Source organism: Somniosus microcephalus, chromosome 2 (genome assembly GCF_052327205.1).
Source record: "Somniosus microcephalus isolate GS21.2 chromosome 2, FLI_Smic_1.0, whole genome shotgun sequence".
NCBI lineage: Eukaryota > Metazoa > Chordata > Chondrichthyes > Squaliformes > Somniosidae > Somniosus > Somniosus microcephalus.
Genome location: NC_140988.1, coordinates 172,339,524 through 172,355,583, shown reverse-complemented (window position 1 = coordinate 172,355,583; position 16,060 = coordinate 172,339,524). Strand labels below are relative to the sequence as shown.

The 16,060-nt window shown below is 43.4% G+C and overlaps 1 long non-coding RNA gene across 2 annotated transcripts in view; it reads left to right on the top strand.

Moving 5' to 3' along the window:
* The first annotated feature begins 8,836 nt into the window (after positions 1–8,836).
* LOC147123104 (uncharacterized) overlaps positions 8,837–16,060 on the top strand; it is an 83,184-nt gene continuing 75,960 nt past the window's right edge. The window contains exon 1 of one of the 2 annotated variants that reach the window (XR_015073502.1): positions 8,837–9,272. This is a non-coding gene — a long non-coding RNA (uncharacterized LOC147123104). The remainder of the gene's footprint in view (positions 9,273–16,060) is intronic. The other variant, XR_015073501.1, reaches the window with a different exon arrangement.

Here is a 16,060-nt window from a genome sequence, read left to right as displayed (position 1 = left end):
AAATACTACAGATACTGGAAAACTGAACTGAAAACAGAAAATGCTGGAAACAGTCGGTATCCGTGGAGAGAACAGACAAGTTAAGGTTTCATGTGCGGATCCTTCTTCAGAACTGTATTTTCAGCATTTTCTGTTTTTATTGCCAAGAAGCTTCTGTTGATTTGTACATTATGTCACTATAATATATACTGAAGTATAGTTTTATGATCATTATTGTACTGCCAAAATACTGCCTAATTTTGCCATATACCCCAGGACACAGAGCATTAGGGCATTCAATTTTGTTAGATTTTACCTGCTCTTACTATACAGCTCTATATTAGATAATCTACAATAGATAATCAAAGGAAAATTAGAAACAATTTGTTTTTCCTAACAGTACAAAATGTACCTATTGCCTCACTGGATGGGCTGCCACAAGGAAGCATGTGGGATCTGGCTGGAAACATTAGCAGAGCTCTGCTTTCCCTGAATACAGAGTACAGTAGTATGGATCAGACTGTATGGGGCTGATTTTAACGCTGCCAGCCCAGTGAAAAATGGCCCGTGTGACTTACCCGCACCGATCCCGCTGCCTAGTTGTGGGTTGCAATTTTAACCCACTCTTTTCAGCTTGTGAGAGGGCACCTGCTGGAAAGCAGCAAGTCCTTCTTTAAATATGCAGATTTGGCTCTGATTACATCATCGGGGTCCGACTGCATTGTGGCTTCCTCGTCAGGCCAGCAGATCTGTGGCCAAAAGAAGCTAAGAAAGATAGGTTATTTTTAATTTCTTTCCTTGTGGGCCAGGAGGAACAGGAGTGTTCCTCTGGGTCCCACAAGGAAACCATGGGCCTCCCTTCCTGCAAACACGATGCCCTCCCATCCTCTCTTCTAACTACTTACCTGAATTCCGGGACCATTATTCAGGTTTCCGGCGACAGCCTCCTGATGCCCAAGATCCCATTCCCATCCGCTGGCCAGCTAGTGCTTCCCGCCATGTTCGAGAGGAAGCCTGACAGGGTCCATTCAGATGAGGCTCCAGAGTTAAAATCTCCCGGGCTTCATGCTGCAGAGAGCCAAATGGTTTCCTGTCCACCTCTGTCGCCACCCACATGACTTCCAATTCACAATTCACAATTCAAATCGCTTTATTGGCATGATAAGTTACATCTTATGTTGCCAAAGCATCAAAATACATTTATGGTTTAGCACATAAACGCAGTTCTATTCATACAGTGTATAAACAGGCATATCCCTGAGTGTATAAATATACATTCGCATTGTTTATATATATTCTTTTCTTAGTTTACTGGTTGTCCCTCTGTTCATGGCAAGCTGTAACATAGTGTGCCGCCAGTGTTACACAGCTTCTCTCCTCTCCCAGTAGGAATGGGAGTTTTTGGTTGTCATTCAGATTTCTGAAATCAGGGCATATTTGTGAGAATTTTTGGTAGAAATTCTCCCTGATGCCCTGATATTTTCCGCAGGCTGTGAGGAAGTGCATCTCTGTCTCCACTACTCCCTGACTGCAGTGAGAGCATATCCTGTCTTCTCTTGGCAGCCTGGTCTGCCTGTGTCTGCCTTTTTCGATCGCTAGGCTATGTTCGCTAAGTCTGTACCTTGTCAAGGTTCTTCTCAGTTTGTTATCCTTTACCATGGTCAGGTAATCAGCTATGTTGTATTGTCTGTTTAGGGCCAAGTAGCAATTGAGTTTGCTTTGGGTTTTTGTTGTTTCTGCCCAATATGTCAGATATTTTTCCTTTTGCTTAGCGACAATTGTGTTGGGTCGAATTCTTTGTGTTACCCTGTCACTGTCCTGGGGCTGGTTATTGTTAGTATTGTTAGTAGTTACTTCACTGAGTCCCAGGACTAGTTGACTGAGGGTATTCTTCTTTATGGTCAGCTCTTGGCATTTCAGGGCGTCGTAGTGATAGCATTGGGGATTGCTCATTTGTAGGTGATTCCAAAATTTGGTGGCTCTGAAATTGGAGCTTATAAGTCCATTCTACTGGATCCTCCCTTTCTTAACCAATATAGCTATAATGTAACAGCTTAAATTTGGACATATTATTTAAAAGAATATCCCGGTGGTAAGGATACACATATAACATATAGCGGCATACAAACCATTCACTGTGCAGTCCAAGTTTGTAAGTACAACCTCTCAACTGTGTTACATGCTTATAGCTATATCTATAGCTATCTACTGTTATATATGTTGGTGCATATATGTAAATGTGTGGGTATGCAACTGCACACACGTGTATACAATACAACGCATGATGAATATTTCTAAGGAGTAAAATTTCTCTCAACAAAAAACAGAAGAATGCCTAATTTAGCAACCCGTCAATACAATCATCATAGAAATAAATGGCTTTGAAATGTGATTTGGGAGAAAGTGATTTTTTTGGTTGGCCATTAATTTCAGAGAATAATGCATTTTCCTGTTTTTTTACTAAAAAGGGAATTTTGCCAACTAAGTGAATTATTATAGTAATCTTTTTGAATATTTCAGGTAATGTCATAAACTGTGAGAGGTGAACTTATTTTCATTGGAGAAAAGACTGACAAAGGGCAGGACAAGAAAATGTAAAAACAATGGAATTTTTAAGAAGTATTTTAAGAGTGACAGAAAATAAATATATCACTGAGACAAATGAAAATCATACCAACACATAGCTATGCAAGTGGCCAAATAAGAGTTATGTGTTATCTAAAGATTAATAAAAACTATTAAGGATTCAAAAAATATTGACGACTGAGAGTTACACTAAACTGATGGGGTCGTTCAGCCCGATTGCCTGCCTTTCTTCCGCGGTCATGTTCGCGCCTGGATGTCCCTGGAGATAGAGCACGCGGTGTCCGCTGGCACGCTTGAGGCCTTCCGCGACCGGTGGGCGCTGCGGGGACTGGACTGCATCATCAACCTGACCAATCAAATTTTAATTTAATTTGTTAAGTTTTAAGAACATAAGAACATAAGAAATAGGAGCAAGAGTAGGCCAATCGGCCCCTCGAGCCTGCTCCGCCATTCAATAAGATCATGGCTGATCTGATCCTAATCGCCAATCTACTATCACAGAACCATCTCCTGAATCTAACAGAATTAGACACACGAAATAGGAGCAGGATCAGGCTACACGGCCCCTGGGCCCGCTCCGCTACCCACAGGGCCATGTCCGATCCGAACCTAGACGCATGTCCAAATTCCTGCCCGCTCCCCGTAACCCTTAATTCCCTTTACTTCTTGGAAACTGTCTCTTTCTGTTTTAAATTGATGTAATGATGTAGCTTCTACAGCTTTTTGGGGCAGCATATTCCATGGACCTACCACCCTCTGAGTGAAGTAGTTCCTCCTCATCTCAGTTTTGAAAGAGCAGCCCCTTATTCTAAGACTATGCCCCCTAGTTCTAGTTTCACCCATCATCAGGAACATCCTCCCCGCATCCACCCGATCCAACCCCTTCACAATCTTATATGTTTCAATAAGATCGCCTCTCATTCTTCTGAACTCCAATGAGTAGAGTCCCAATCTACTCAACCTCTCCTCATATGTCCATCCCCTCATCCCCGGGATTAACCGAGTGAACCTTCTTTGTACTGACTCGAGAGCAAGTATGTCTTTTCTTAAGTATGGACACCAAAACTGTATGCAGCATTCCAGGTGCGGTCTCACCAATACCTTGTACAACTGAAGCAATACCTCCCTATTTTTATATTCTATCCCCCTAGCAATGAAAGCCAACATTCCATTGGCCTTCTTAATCACTTGCTGCACCTGCATACTAACCTTTTGAGTTTCGTGCACCAGGACCCCCAGATCCCTTTGTACTTCAGTACTTTCCAGTTTCTTGCCATTAAGATAATAACTTGCTCTACGATTTTTCCTGCCAAAGTGCATAACCTCACACTTTCCAGTATTGTATTCCATCTGCCAAATCTCTGCCCACTTACTTAGCCTGTCTATGTCCCCTTGCAGGTTTTTTATGTCCTCCTCACTCACTACTTTCCCTCCCATCTTAGTATCATCTGCAAACTTTGATATGTTACACTCGGTCCCCTCCTCCAAATCGTTAATATAGATTGTAAAGAGTTGTGGACCCAGCACTGACCCCTGCGGAACACCACTAGTTACTGATTGCCAGTCTGAGAATGAACCATTTATCCCAACTCTCTGCCTTCTGTTAGATAGCCAATCCTCTATCCATGCCAGAATATTACCCCCAATCCCGTGATTTTTTATCTTAAGCAATAATCTTTTGTGTGGCACCTTGTCAAATGCCTTTTAGAAGTCTAAATACACTACGTCCACTGGTTCCCCTTTATCCACCCTGTATGTTACTTCCTCAAAGAACTCCAGCAAATTTGTCAAACAGGACTTCCCTTTCATAAAACCATGCTGACTTTGTCCTATTAAATTATGATTATCGAAATGTCCTGTTACTGTCTCCTTAATAATGGACTCCAAAATTTTACCTACCACAGATGTTAGGCTAACCGGTCTATAGTTTCCAGCCTTCTGTCTACTGCCCTTTTTAAATAAGGGTGTTACATTAGCAGTTTTCCAGTCTGCCGGGACCTTTGCTGAGTCCAGGGAGTTTTGGAAAATTATTACCAATGCATCCACAATCCCTACCGCCACTTCCCTCAAGACCCTAGGATGTAAGCCATCAGGTCCAGGTGATTTATCCGCCTTGAGTCCCATTATTTTACCGAGTACCACTTCCTTAGTGATTTTGATCGTGTTTAGCTCCTCCCCCCCCTATAGCCCCCCTGTTTGTCCAGTGTTCGGATAATCTTAGTGTCTTCTGCTATAAAGACTGATACAAAATATTCATTCAGTGTTCTTGCCATCTCCATATTTCCCACCATTAATTTCCCGGTCTCATCCTCTAAGGGACCAACATTTACTTTAGCCACCCTTTTTCTTTTTATATAACTATAAAAACTCTTACTGTCTGTTTTTATATTTTTTGCTAATTTACTTTCATAATCTATCTTCCCTTTCTTAATCAATCTTTTTGTTATTTTTGCTGTCTTTTAAAGTTTTCCCAATCCTCTATCCTCCCACTAGATTTGGCTACCTTGTATGCCCTTGTTTTTAGTCGAATACTATCCTTAATTTCTTTACTTAGCCACGGATGGCTGTCTTTTCTTTTACACCCTTTTCTTCTCAGTGGAATATATATTTTTTGGAAGTTGTAAAATAACTCCTTAAATGTACACCACTGATCATGTATCGTCTTACCCTTTAATCTATTTTCCCAATCCACTCTACTCAATTCCGCTCTCATACCTTCATAGTCTCCTTTATTCAAGCTTAGCACGCTTGTTTGAGATCCAACCTTCTCACCCTCTAATTGAATATGGAATTCAACTCATTCCAAGGGGATCCTTTACTAGGACATTTTTAATTAATCCTGTCTCGTTACACAGGACCAGATCTAAGGTTGCTTGCCCCCTGGTCGGTTCAGTTACATACTGTTCAAGAAACCCATCCCTAATACACTCAATGAACTCATCCTCAAGGCAGCCCTGCCCAATTTGATTTGTCCAATTAATATGATAGTTAAAATCCCCCATAATTATAGATGTTCCCTTATTACAAGCCTCAACTATTTCCTGATTGATACTCCATCCAACAGAGTTGCCACTGTTCGGAGGCCTATAGACTACGCCCACTAGTGTTTTTTTCCCCTTATTATTCCTTACCTCCACCCAAACTGTTTCATTATCCTGATGTTTTGACCCAATATCATTTCTCTGTATTACAGTGATTCCTTCCTTTATTAACATAGCCACCCCACCTCCCCTTCCTTCCTGCCTGTCCTTCCTGATCGGTAAATAACCTGGTATGTTTAATTCCCAGGTATTGTCACCTTGCAGCCATGTTTCTGTAATGGCCACAAGATCATACCCATATGTAGTTATTTGTGCCATTAACACGTCTATTTTGTTACGAATGCTACGTGCATTCAGATAGAGAACTTTCAAAGGTGTTTTGTGACACTTAGTTCCTGCTTTTCCCCTTTTTATTACTTTACCTTTTACTCCATACCTTCTGCCCCTTCCTGACACGCTCTGGTTTTTAATTTCCCCACTGCTACCTATGTCTATGACCTTCTCTGTTGTCATTTTTATTATTTGCTCTCTAGGAACCTCCCCCCCACTAGTTAGTTTAAAGCCCTCTCTACAGCCCTAGTTATATGATCCGCCAGGACTCTAGTCCCAGCACTGGCCAAGTGAAGCCCGTCCCAACGGAACAGCTCCCTCCTGCCCCAGTACTGGTGCCAGTGTCCCAGGAAGCAAAACCCATTTCTCCCACACCAGTCTTTGAGCCACGCATTTAACTCTCTAATTTTATTTGTCCTAGCCAAATTCGCTCGTGGCTCAGGTAATAATCCAGAGATTATTACCCTTGAGGTTCTGTTTTTTAATTTGACCCCTAGCTGCTCATACTCCTTTAACAGAACCAGCTTCCTAGTCCTATCTACGTCATTTGTACCAACATTATTTAATGTTTTTTTAAGTTACAGTCTATTTGTTTAACCACCCAACTAAAAAGATTACACCAAACTGATTTGAGGAAGACTAGAGTATTAAAGGTGGAAAAATAAAATAGGCAGGTTGTAGTCGCAGCAAGGTTTGTGTTTATTCGTGTGTATTTTATAACTCTATATATTTGCATTAAAACCATTGAAGTTTATTGCACAGAAGGAGCCCATTTGGTCCATCGTGTCTGTGCCGGCTCTTTGTTAGAACAATCCAAAACTAATTCCATGAACTGACACTTCCCATAGATTTGTATCTTCCCTTAAAATATACAATGGTCTCTGCCACAACCTTTCTCTGTGGAAAGGCATTCCATGCTCCAACAACTTTCTGCATTAAGAAATTTCTCCTAACTTCTCTCCTGGTGACAAGTTTAAATTGAATACCTATATTCAAGAAGGGGGATAGAACATGTCCAGGGAATTATAGACCAGTCAGCTTAACATTGGTGGTAGGAAAAATAATGGAATCCCTACTAAAGGAGAAAATAGAAAAACATCTAGAAACCAAAAATATAATAAGGAATAGTCAGCATGGATTTCAAAATGGAAAGTCCTGCTTGACCAACCTCACTGAATTTTTTGAAGAGGTAACAGAGAGAGTAAACAATGGTAATGCAATAGATGTAATTTATCTGGATTTTCAAAGGCCTTTGATAAGGTACCCCATAATAGACTGATGAACAAGGTCAGAGAATGCGGAGTCATGGGACAAGTAGCAGAATGGATAGCTGGCTGGCTTCAAGACAGAAAGCAGAGAGTAGGGGTAAAGGGTAGCTATTCACAGTGGCAGAAGGTGGGTAGTGGTGTTCCACAGGGATAAGTGCTGGGACCACTGTTGTTCACAATTTACATTAACGATTTAGACTTTGGAATCAAAAACACAATTTCTAAATTTGTGGATGACACCAAATTGGGGGGGATAGTCAATACTGAGGAGGACTGCAACAAATTACAGAAGGGCATTAATAAACTTGCAGAATGGGCATAAAATTGGCAAATGAAGTTCAACACAGATAAATGTGAGGTATTACATTTTGGTAGGAAGAATAGGGAGGTCACTTATTACTTGGAGGGTGCGAGTCTAGGTGGGGTAGAGGAACAAAGGGATCTCAAAGTACAAATACACAAATCACTAAAAGTTGCGACACAGGTTAGCAAGGCCATAAAAAAACAAGCACCCGCACTAGGGTTTATTTCTAGAGGGATATAATTGAAAAGTAGGAAAGTTATGCTAAACCTGTATCAAACCTTAGTTAGAGTACTGCGTACAATTCTGGTCGCCATATTATGAAAAGGATATAGAGGCAATAGAGAGGGTGCAGAGAAGATTTACAAGGATTATGCGAGAAATGCGAGGGTATACATATCAGGAAAGGATGAACAGGCTGGGTCTCTTCTCTTGAAAAAAGAAGGCTGAGGGGTGACCTAATAAAGATCTTTAAAATTATGAAAGGTTTTGATAGAGTGGGTACAGAGAAAATGTTTCCACTTGTGAGGAAGAGCATAACTAGAGGCCATCAATATAAGATAGTCACCAAGAAATCCAACAGGGAATTCAGAAGAAACTTCTTTACCCAAAGAGTGGTGAGAATGTGGAACTTGCTACCACAGGGAGTGGCTGAAGCAAATAGTACAGATGCATTTAGGGGAGGCTAGACAAGCATGAGGGAGAAGGGAATAGAGGGTTATGCTGACAGATTTAGATGAGGAAAGATGGGAGGAGGCGCGAGTGGATCATAAACGCCGGCATGGACTGGTTGGGCCGAATGGCCTGTTTCTGTGCCGTATATCCTATGTAAATTGGTGACCCTCACCACTGACTTCCCCAACCAGGGAAAATAGTCTGTTCCTATTCAGCCTATCAAAACACTTTATTATTTTAAAAACTTTTATTAAATCTCCTCTTAGTCTTCTCTGCTTCAGTGGAAATAGTCCTCATATCTCAAGTCTCTGCGCATAACTATATCTTCTCATCCCTAGCATTATCCCGGTGAATCAATGCTGTTCACTCTATGGTTTTAATGTCCTTTATATTAATGGTGTGCCTGTTCTGTAGCACAGTGTGCATTTGCATGAGTCTATGTTTATACTGTATGTGTACGTGTGGTTATCAACATGTAGCTTTCTGTGTTTATGTAGCTATGTTAATATATGTGTATGTTACATATTTTGTGTGGTTGAATAAGTGGATTATGTACCAATGTTTTAGTATATACAGATTATCTCGCTGTGTGCATTTGTGCATCATGTGATTGTGTGTTAATCCTGGGACTACCAGGATGGTAGAAGGCAAATTAGATTGACCGTGGTCTGTTTTCATCTAGCAATTCCTACATATTATTAGTAGATATATACATGCATTATGTATGTTTCTGTATGTTAGTCTATTAGAGCGAGCGCATATTGTATCTTTGTGGGTTCCTTAGTTTGTGTGTAAGTAGGGGCCGGCGTGTGAACATTGCTTATATATTGAACATTAACCCATACATGCATTATGTATGTTTGTGTGTTTATCTGTGGATTAAGTGGTATTGGTGTGCAGTGGCTGCGCGCTCGCCCTGGGTGCCCCTTCTTGTGCTTCTCCTCCTCTCTGGCGCGCCCCCGGCCGTTCTGTCACTCGGCTGATCCCCGGGCGCCAGGTGATCAATCCCAGCCTGTCACTGAGCAAGGCACCGGGAGAAGGAGCAAAGAGAGAAAGAAGCGGCCGATGATCTGCCCTGGTGGCCCGGCCTCGGTAAGCTGCAGCTGTGGGTAAAGGTGCAAACGCGCGCTCTCCGCCTCCGGGTTTGACGCTGAGGCCCGGAGGTCAGCCCGGGAACTGGCTCCAACTTGGGGGAGGGGGTTAGCCCGGCATCTCATACGGTCAGCAGATTAAATCCACGCCCAGGCTTATCCTCGGGCCTGGCACCGATGTATTCACAACCCCCTCCCCGCCGCCCGCCTTCTGAGAAACAAATGAATGTTTACTTTGCAGCCACCGGGGGAGGAGCCGGGAGCCGGTGTGGGGAGCGAAAGTGCCGGGCCCCCCAGCCCAGGGGGGATGAGCCGGGCCCCCAGCCCAGGGAGGGGGAGGGAAAGTGCCGGGCCCCCAGCCCCAGGGGGAGGGGGAGGGAAAGTGCCGGGCCCCCAGCCCCAGGGGGAGGGGGAGGGAAAGTGCCGGGCCCCCAGCCCCAGGGGGAGGGGGAGGGAAAGTGCCGGGCCCCCAGCCCCAGGGGGAGGGGGATGAGCCGGGCCCCCAGCCCCAGGGGGGAGGGGGATGAGCCGGGCCCCCAGCCCCAGGGGGAGGGGGATGAGCCGGGCCCCCAGCCCCAGGGGGAGGGGGATGAGCCGGGCCCCCAGCCCCAGGGGGAGGGGGATGAGCCGGCCCCCAGCCCCAGGGGGAGGGGGGATGAGCCGGCCCCCAGCCCCAGGGGGAGGGGGGGATGAGCCGGCCCCCAGCCCCAGGGGGAGGGGGGGATGAGCCGGGCCCCCCAGCCCAGGGGGGGATGAGCCGGGCCCCCCAGCCCAGGGGGGGATGAGCCGGGCCCCCCAGCCCAGGGGGGGATGAGCCGGGCCCCCCAGCCCAGGGGGGATGAGCCGGGCCCCCCAGCCCAGGGGGAGGAGGGATGAGCCAGGCCCCCAACCCAGGGGGAGGAGGGATGAGCCAGACCGCCAGCCCCAGGGGGGAGGAGGGATGAGCCCAGCCCCAGGGGGGAGGAGGGATGAGCCAGGCCCCCAGCCCCAGGGGGAGGAGGAATGAGCCAGGCCCCCAGCCCCAGGGGGAGGGGGTGGGGGGGTGAGGTGAACCGGCCCCCCAGCCTCCAGGTTGCTCGGTGCCGGGCACGGCCTCCCTGTGATCGACAGACGGATTTGGGGAAGGTTCCAAAACCCTCAGCAACTTCCAGTGCACAGTGAGGGGGAGGCTGGCCAAATTTCTATCGGAAACCGGGCTCATGTCATCTACCTGTCCAGCTATCTGTGTGTGTGTGTGTGTCTGCATTTGATTTTGTTCCTTGCTTTTAAATCGGTGCATTAACCTCCTACTACTGGTGAACCGTCTGGTGTGTAACCACATACTGAGAAGTTAAAGTTTTCAATTTAATGCCAGAGTTAACGACTCAAAGTGCAGAACTAATCGCAGCTCTAGTGATTGGAAGCATTGGAGCTCAGTTTAAATGTTTCCATTATTTGGATGCACATTTCAACCTTTGTATATCTTTTTATTAATTTTTTATAACTGCTTCATATAATTACGTGCACTTCGTTTATATGAAAATATAAAAATATGACCGTTGTAATGTGCTTTGATTTTCACGTGTAGTGTTACTGTCTCTTTTCGGCAGTCCCTCGGAACCGAGGATGACTTGCTTCCACATTAAAAATGAGTTCACAGGTACTCGACTTAAAGCTCCCTTTCACTGCCTGGCTGAACCTGCAATTCTACCCAGGAGAGAGCTCAGTGTATGGGGATAAGCAACAGTGCACAGAGCTCCTCCCCTGGGATGTTAAAAATTTAAAGAGTACCAGGGAGCTGCTGCCACCGAACACTTTCTAAACCTGAAACAAAAGCATAATACTGTGGATGCTGGAAATCTGAAATAAAAACAGGAAATGCTGTAAGTACTCAGCAGGTCAGACAACATCTGTGGAGAGAGAAACAGAGTTAATGGCCCCATTTATGGCTTGCTAGGCCACTTCAGAGGGCAGCTAAGAGTCAACTATTTTGGTGTGGGACTGGAGTCAAATATAGGCACACCGCCTAAGGACGGCAGGTTTCGTTCACTAAAGGAGAGAAGTGAACCAGTTGGGGACGATCAGACAACTTTATGGTCACTCTTACTGATACCTGCTTTTTATTAAATTCAATTTCTCCATTTGCTGTGGTGGTATTTGAACTTGTTCTCTGGATTGAGGGCCATGGATTATTAGTCCAGGAACATAATGACTACACTATCTGTACAACAATAGTAACAGCAAGATCCTATTGCAGGTAATGCTTGCATAAGATATGTCTAAATAGCTTGTGGTTTAGAATTCCTAGACATGCAGCGGAAGTGATTCCTCTCACCCATGTATGAGATCCAGGTGTGACGTCCAATTGTGGCAAAAAGGGGAAGCAGCTGCAGGGAGAGAGGGTTGTGGCATATACCCACCTATCACTGAGTATCTTGAGGTGGGAGTCAGCTTATGACAGGCATGTTTCTTTGCTGAAGCTCCTCACATAAGGGCCTGGATTAAACTGCTGGATATGGGGTAGGACATTTAGGACTGAGATGAGGAGCAATGTCTTCACTCAGAGGGTGGTGAACCTGTGGAATTCTCTACCACAGAATGCTGTGGAGGCCAAGTCACTGAATATATTTAAGAAGGAGATAGATAGATTTCTAGACACAAAATGCATCAAGGGGTATGGGGAGAGAGCGGGATTATGGTATTAAGATAGAGGATCAGCCATGATCATATTGAATGGCGGAGCAGGCTCGAAGGGCCGAATGATCGACTCCTGTTTTTCTATGTTTCTATGAGTAAGCCTAATATGCAGCATTGGAATTGGACATCTGGAACAGCAAGGTGGCTGGCATGATGCCTGCTCAAAGTAGATGCTTATCATACAACTGATAAGGACACTTTGAGACTTGGGACAACGCCTGCTGGAAGACATTAGGTGGAGGCTGGGTAGGAGAACCCACACACGTTTATCCAGGGCTCAGTACCTATCCCGATTGGGCTACAGAGAGGCAAGCAGCTTCTGCCTAATCTTTGTACCTCCAACTAGTGGAACCAGCATTCAGTGGAATATGGTGTGTATCTATGCTGTAGTTTGGAGGATGATAGCCACACAGTCAAGAATTTTTTGGTGAATTGTACTGCTTATCATGCTGCTGCCCAGCGAGCGAGGGCACATAACCCATGCTTGTTAATTGTTTAACAAGCAGCTAGTGACGATCTTCTTTGGGGGAGATAAGTAGCATCTCTTTGGGATTGAGGTTTGGAAGCAAGTCAAATACTCATGGTGGCAAACCAATACCTGACCCAAGCAGGTCAGCAGAAACTCTAGGGCACTGTTGATTATTGACCAGTCATCTGGCTCATGAATGGAAACTGAAGGTGTAGACCTTGCACTGGGTGCTAGGTTTCTTCTCACTTGGTTCCACATAATCCTGCAAGCCAATGTTCCAATGGGTAGGGTGGTTCTTTCTGGACAAGTAGTGGGAAGCAGCTTTGATAAGCTTCACATTTTTAACTGATCAAACTGCAGCAGATCCCCTGTGCACACTTGGAATCTCCAAGTCTTGTCTATGCCAACTTGTACTTAAGTTCCCTGGGCTTTGGTAAAAGGGAGAGAGTGTTGGGCAACAAAAACCATGCCAGCTATCAGTAGCCTGAATTGGAGCCTTTTAAACTTGATGATGGATTTCCTCACGTGTCAGATACCTAGCTAACCAAAAACAACTTTTAAGTCTTGGTGCAAAGCAAAACCTGATGTTAAAGTTGCAGTATTATCATACAGAAAAATTTAATTTCTGCTTAATCCATTTTTTTTGCAGGGAAATCCTATGGGAAAAGTTGAGTGATAAATATCACTTTTGAAAAACTTGTGTGTGTGTGTGTGTGTGTGTGCGTGCGTGCGCGCGCGCGCGGCTGGTAGATTGAGGTTGTGCTGATTAACCAAAAACAAATTTATAATTTAATTAACTTTGTGTGTTTTTACAATAGTACTGTTGGATTCGACCTTCCAGCTCTGCAGTGATTTTTCTGGGATTGTATCAATAATGAAACACTGAAACCTGCTTTTGGCCTTTAGTTCATTACAAGGATAATTGACATGGACTGAAAATAATAGTCCTGGTTAGCTGACATTTGTTCTTCATGTTAGCACATCACTGAACTCACACTTAACCAGAACAGTATTAGATTGTTATTAATTAATATACCTGACTATTCAAATTTAACTGAGTAACTGTTGGGAAAAGGCTGGTATGTAGGATAGTGTACATAATACTTGTATAAACAAGATAACTCTGGGCTTTCTTTAGGAAAATAATTGACATGTAGCTTTTATTTTTCTGCTGCAAGAAGACTAGTTCTCATTGCCACAAGTATACTGTACTTCTGTTAATTGTTTAAAATAGTGCACAGTAACTTTTGCGATCCATATATACTTTTCTTTGTAAAACTGCAGTGACTAATTCTCATTAACCTTGGAATACTTGGATTTCTTAAAATATTGAGTGCTACCGCTTCTAAACATAGCAATATCAAAACTTATGTTGTTGCAATAATGCTTTTTAGTTTTCTGGACTATAGGTTATGACACTCTATGCAGAGTTTAGGAGCACATCAAGTCTATAAAATGCATGCACTAAGGCAAGGTGCGTGCTGTGTATTTTCCCCCCAGGCTTATATGGGAACAAGTAGATTTGCTAATCTAATTTAGACTGCAATTTAGTGTTGTCGGTGATTGCAAAATACTGGAAGTGCTGTTAAAAATATTTATTTCATGCTTCTTGAGGAATTACAAGTAGATGTAAAAATAGCCTCGTGCCCCATAAGACCAAAAGTCATATTGACTTCAAGTATCCTATGGCAATATGTTTAAGATATTATATGCTGCATAATCAAAGTTGTAACATTAAGGGAAAAACATGTGCTTTGTAATGGGAATAGTTCATTGATTTATTGTGCTTTAAGAACCCTCAATTTCAAAAGTATAATCTATGTTTTCAACATGATTATTTAGTTGGAAGAAATTTAAGTATTTAGTACAGTCGTTTTGAGTGATGAACTGCCCTTGATGCATGCTCACATTGAGAAAGGCAAGCAAAACTAACATTATTTGCATATGAGTTTTAATTATGTAATTAATGGTTTTAAAGAAAGTACTGTTCTGTAATTGTTCTGCCATTCGCTATGGTTTGATTAAGACCTAGGCAAAGATATTGGCACTGGCACAAAACTGCTGCAAGGCGGTCTACAATTCTTACAAGAAAGAAAGACTTACATTTATATAGCGCCTTTCACGACCACCGGACGTCTCAAAGTGCTTTACAGCCAATGAAGTACTTTGTTGAAGTGTAGTCACTATTGTAATGTGGGAAACGCGGTAGCCAATTTGCGCACAGCAAGCTCCCACAAACAGCAATGTGATAATGACCAGATCTGTTTTTGTTATGTTAATTGAGGGATAAATATTGACCAGGACACCAGGGATAACTCCCCTGCTCTTCTTCGAAATAGTCCCATGGGATCATTTACGTCCACCTGAGAGAGCAGACGGGGCCTCGGTTTAACGTCTCATCTGAAAGACGGCACCTCCGACAGTGCGGACACAATTTTCTTTAGTCAGTTTTGTTAAGTAACTAGTTTTGCATTTTATTTTCAGTTCTAGTTCTCAATCTATTTATTAACAGTGTTCTAAATCCTGTGTGGAAAACAGTTCTTCTACTGGAAGGAAAGTAAATAAAATAACTGTGTGGGCATTAGGATTTGTGTGGCCTCCTGCAAGGAGTATTTGAAGGCCTCTTTGCATTTTGGGTACAAGTAGATGAATTTACTGTCTTCATCAGCACACATGGTTATAAATAGTTTTGAGCAAAATGCATTCTCGGTGGTAGCGCAGAGTACATTAGCATTTTATTCTTGCGGGCTCATTTCAGAAGTGCATTGGAGAAAAAGCTGCAAATTAGAGTACAGGGTTTCAAAAAGGCATTTGCTTTATTGTAAACCGGCCACACTACATTTCTTTATTTTTTGGGGGGAAAAAATGTTTTTGTTTTTATAGTTTATTTTTTATATAAATAAGTGTTTCAGTCTGCAGTTATATTATGGCAAGTTTCTTGTCGGTAAATTGTGAGGTGATTGTTGTTGATGTAATGATCTGTTTAACCCAACAGTATGGTGTGTAAAGTTGTCCAGTGCAAACACAAACTTGTCCATTTCTAAGAGATTCAGTAGTACTTTTGCGCCAAATATTATGTTCTGTTCATTGTAGTAAGGTACCATATCCTGAACAGGTGGTCTGTCCTCATTTTGAAAATTATATAATGAAAATTGTAGTCTTAGTGCCTGCATTATGAGAGTCCCTTACAGGCTGAGACAGGAGAAATTATAATGGGGAACAAGGAAATAGCAGAGAAATTAAACAAATACTTTGTGTCTGTCTTCACGGAAGAAGACGCAAAAAACTTCCCGGATATAGTGGAGAACCAAGGCTCTATTGGGAATGAGGAACTGAAAGAAATGAGTGCAGGAAACGTTGTGATATCCGGGACAGAGCTGTTGCCGTCCCATCAAAACTGCCGGACAAACCAGTGCTAATGTTAAAACATACGGAGCTTTTGAGCTCCGTATCTAGCAACAAACCCTGTTGCTTAGCAACAGCTTCTAAACAGTCGGCCGCAGCTTGCAAGCGTCTCTGTAGCTAAGCAACAGCTTTAGCTAGACCTTGCAGAGCCTGACTGGTGGGAAAAAAAGCAACGAAAAGAAAAAAAACGTTCTGAACTGACGCCTGAATTTTGCCGGTGGATTGAGCATTCCGGACAG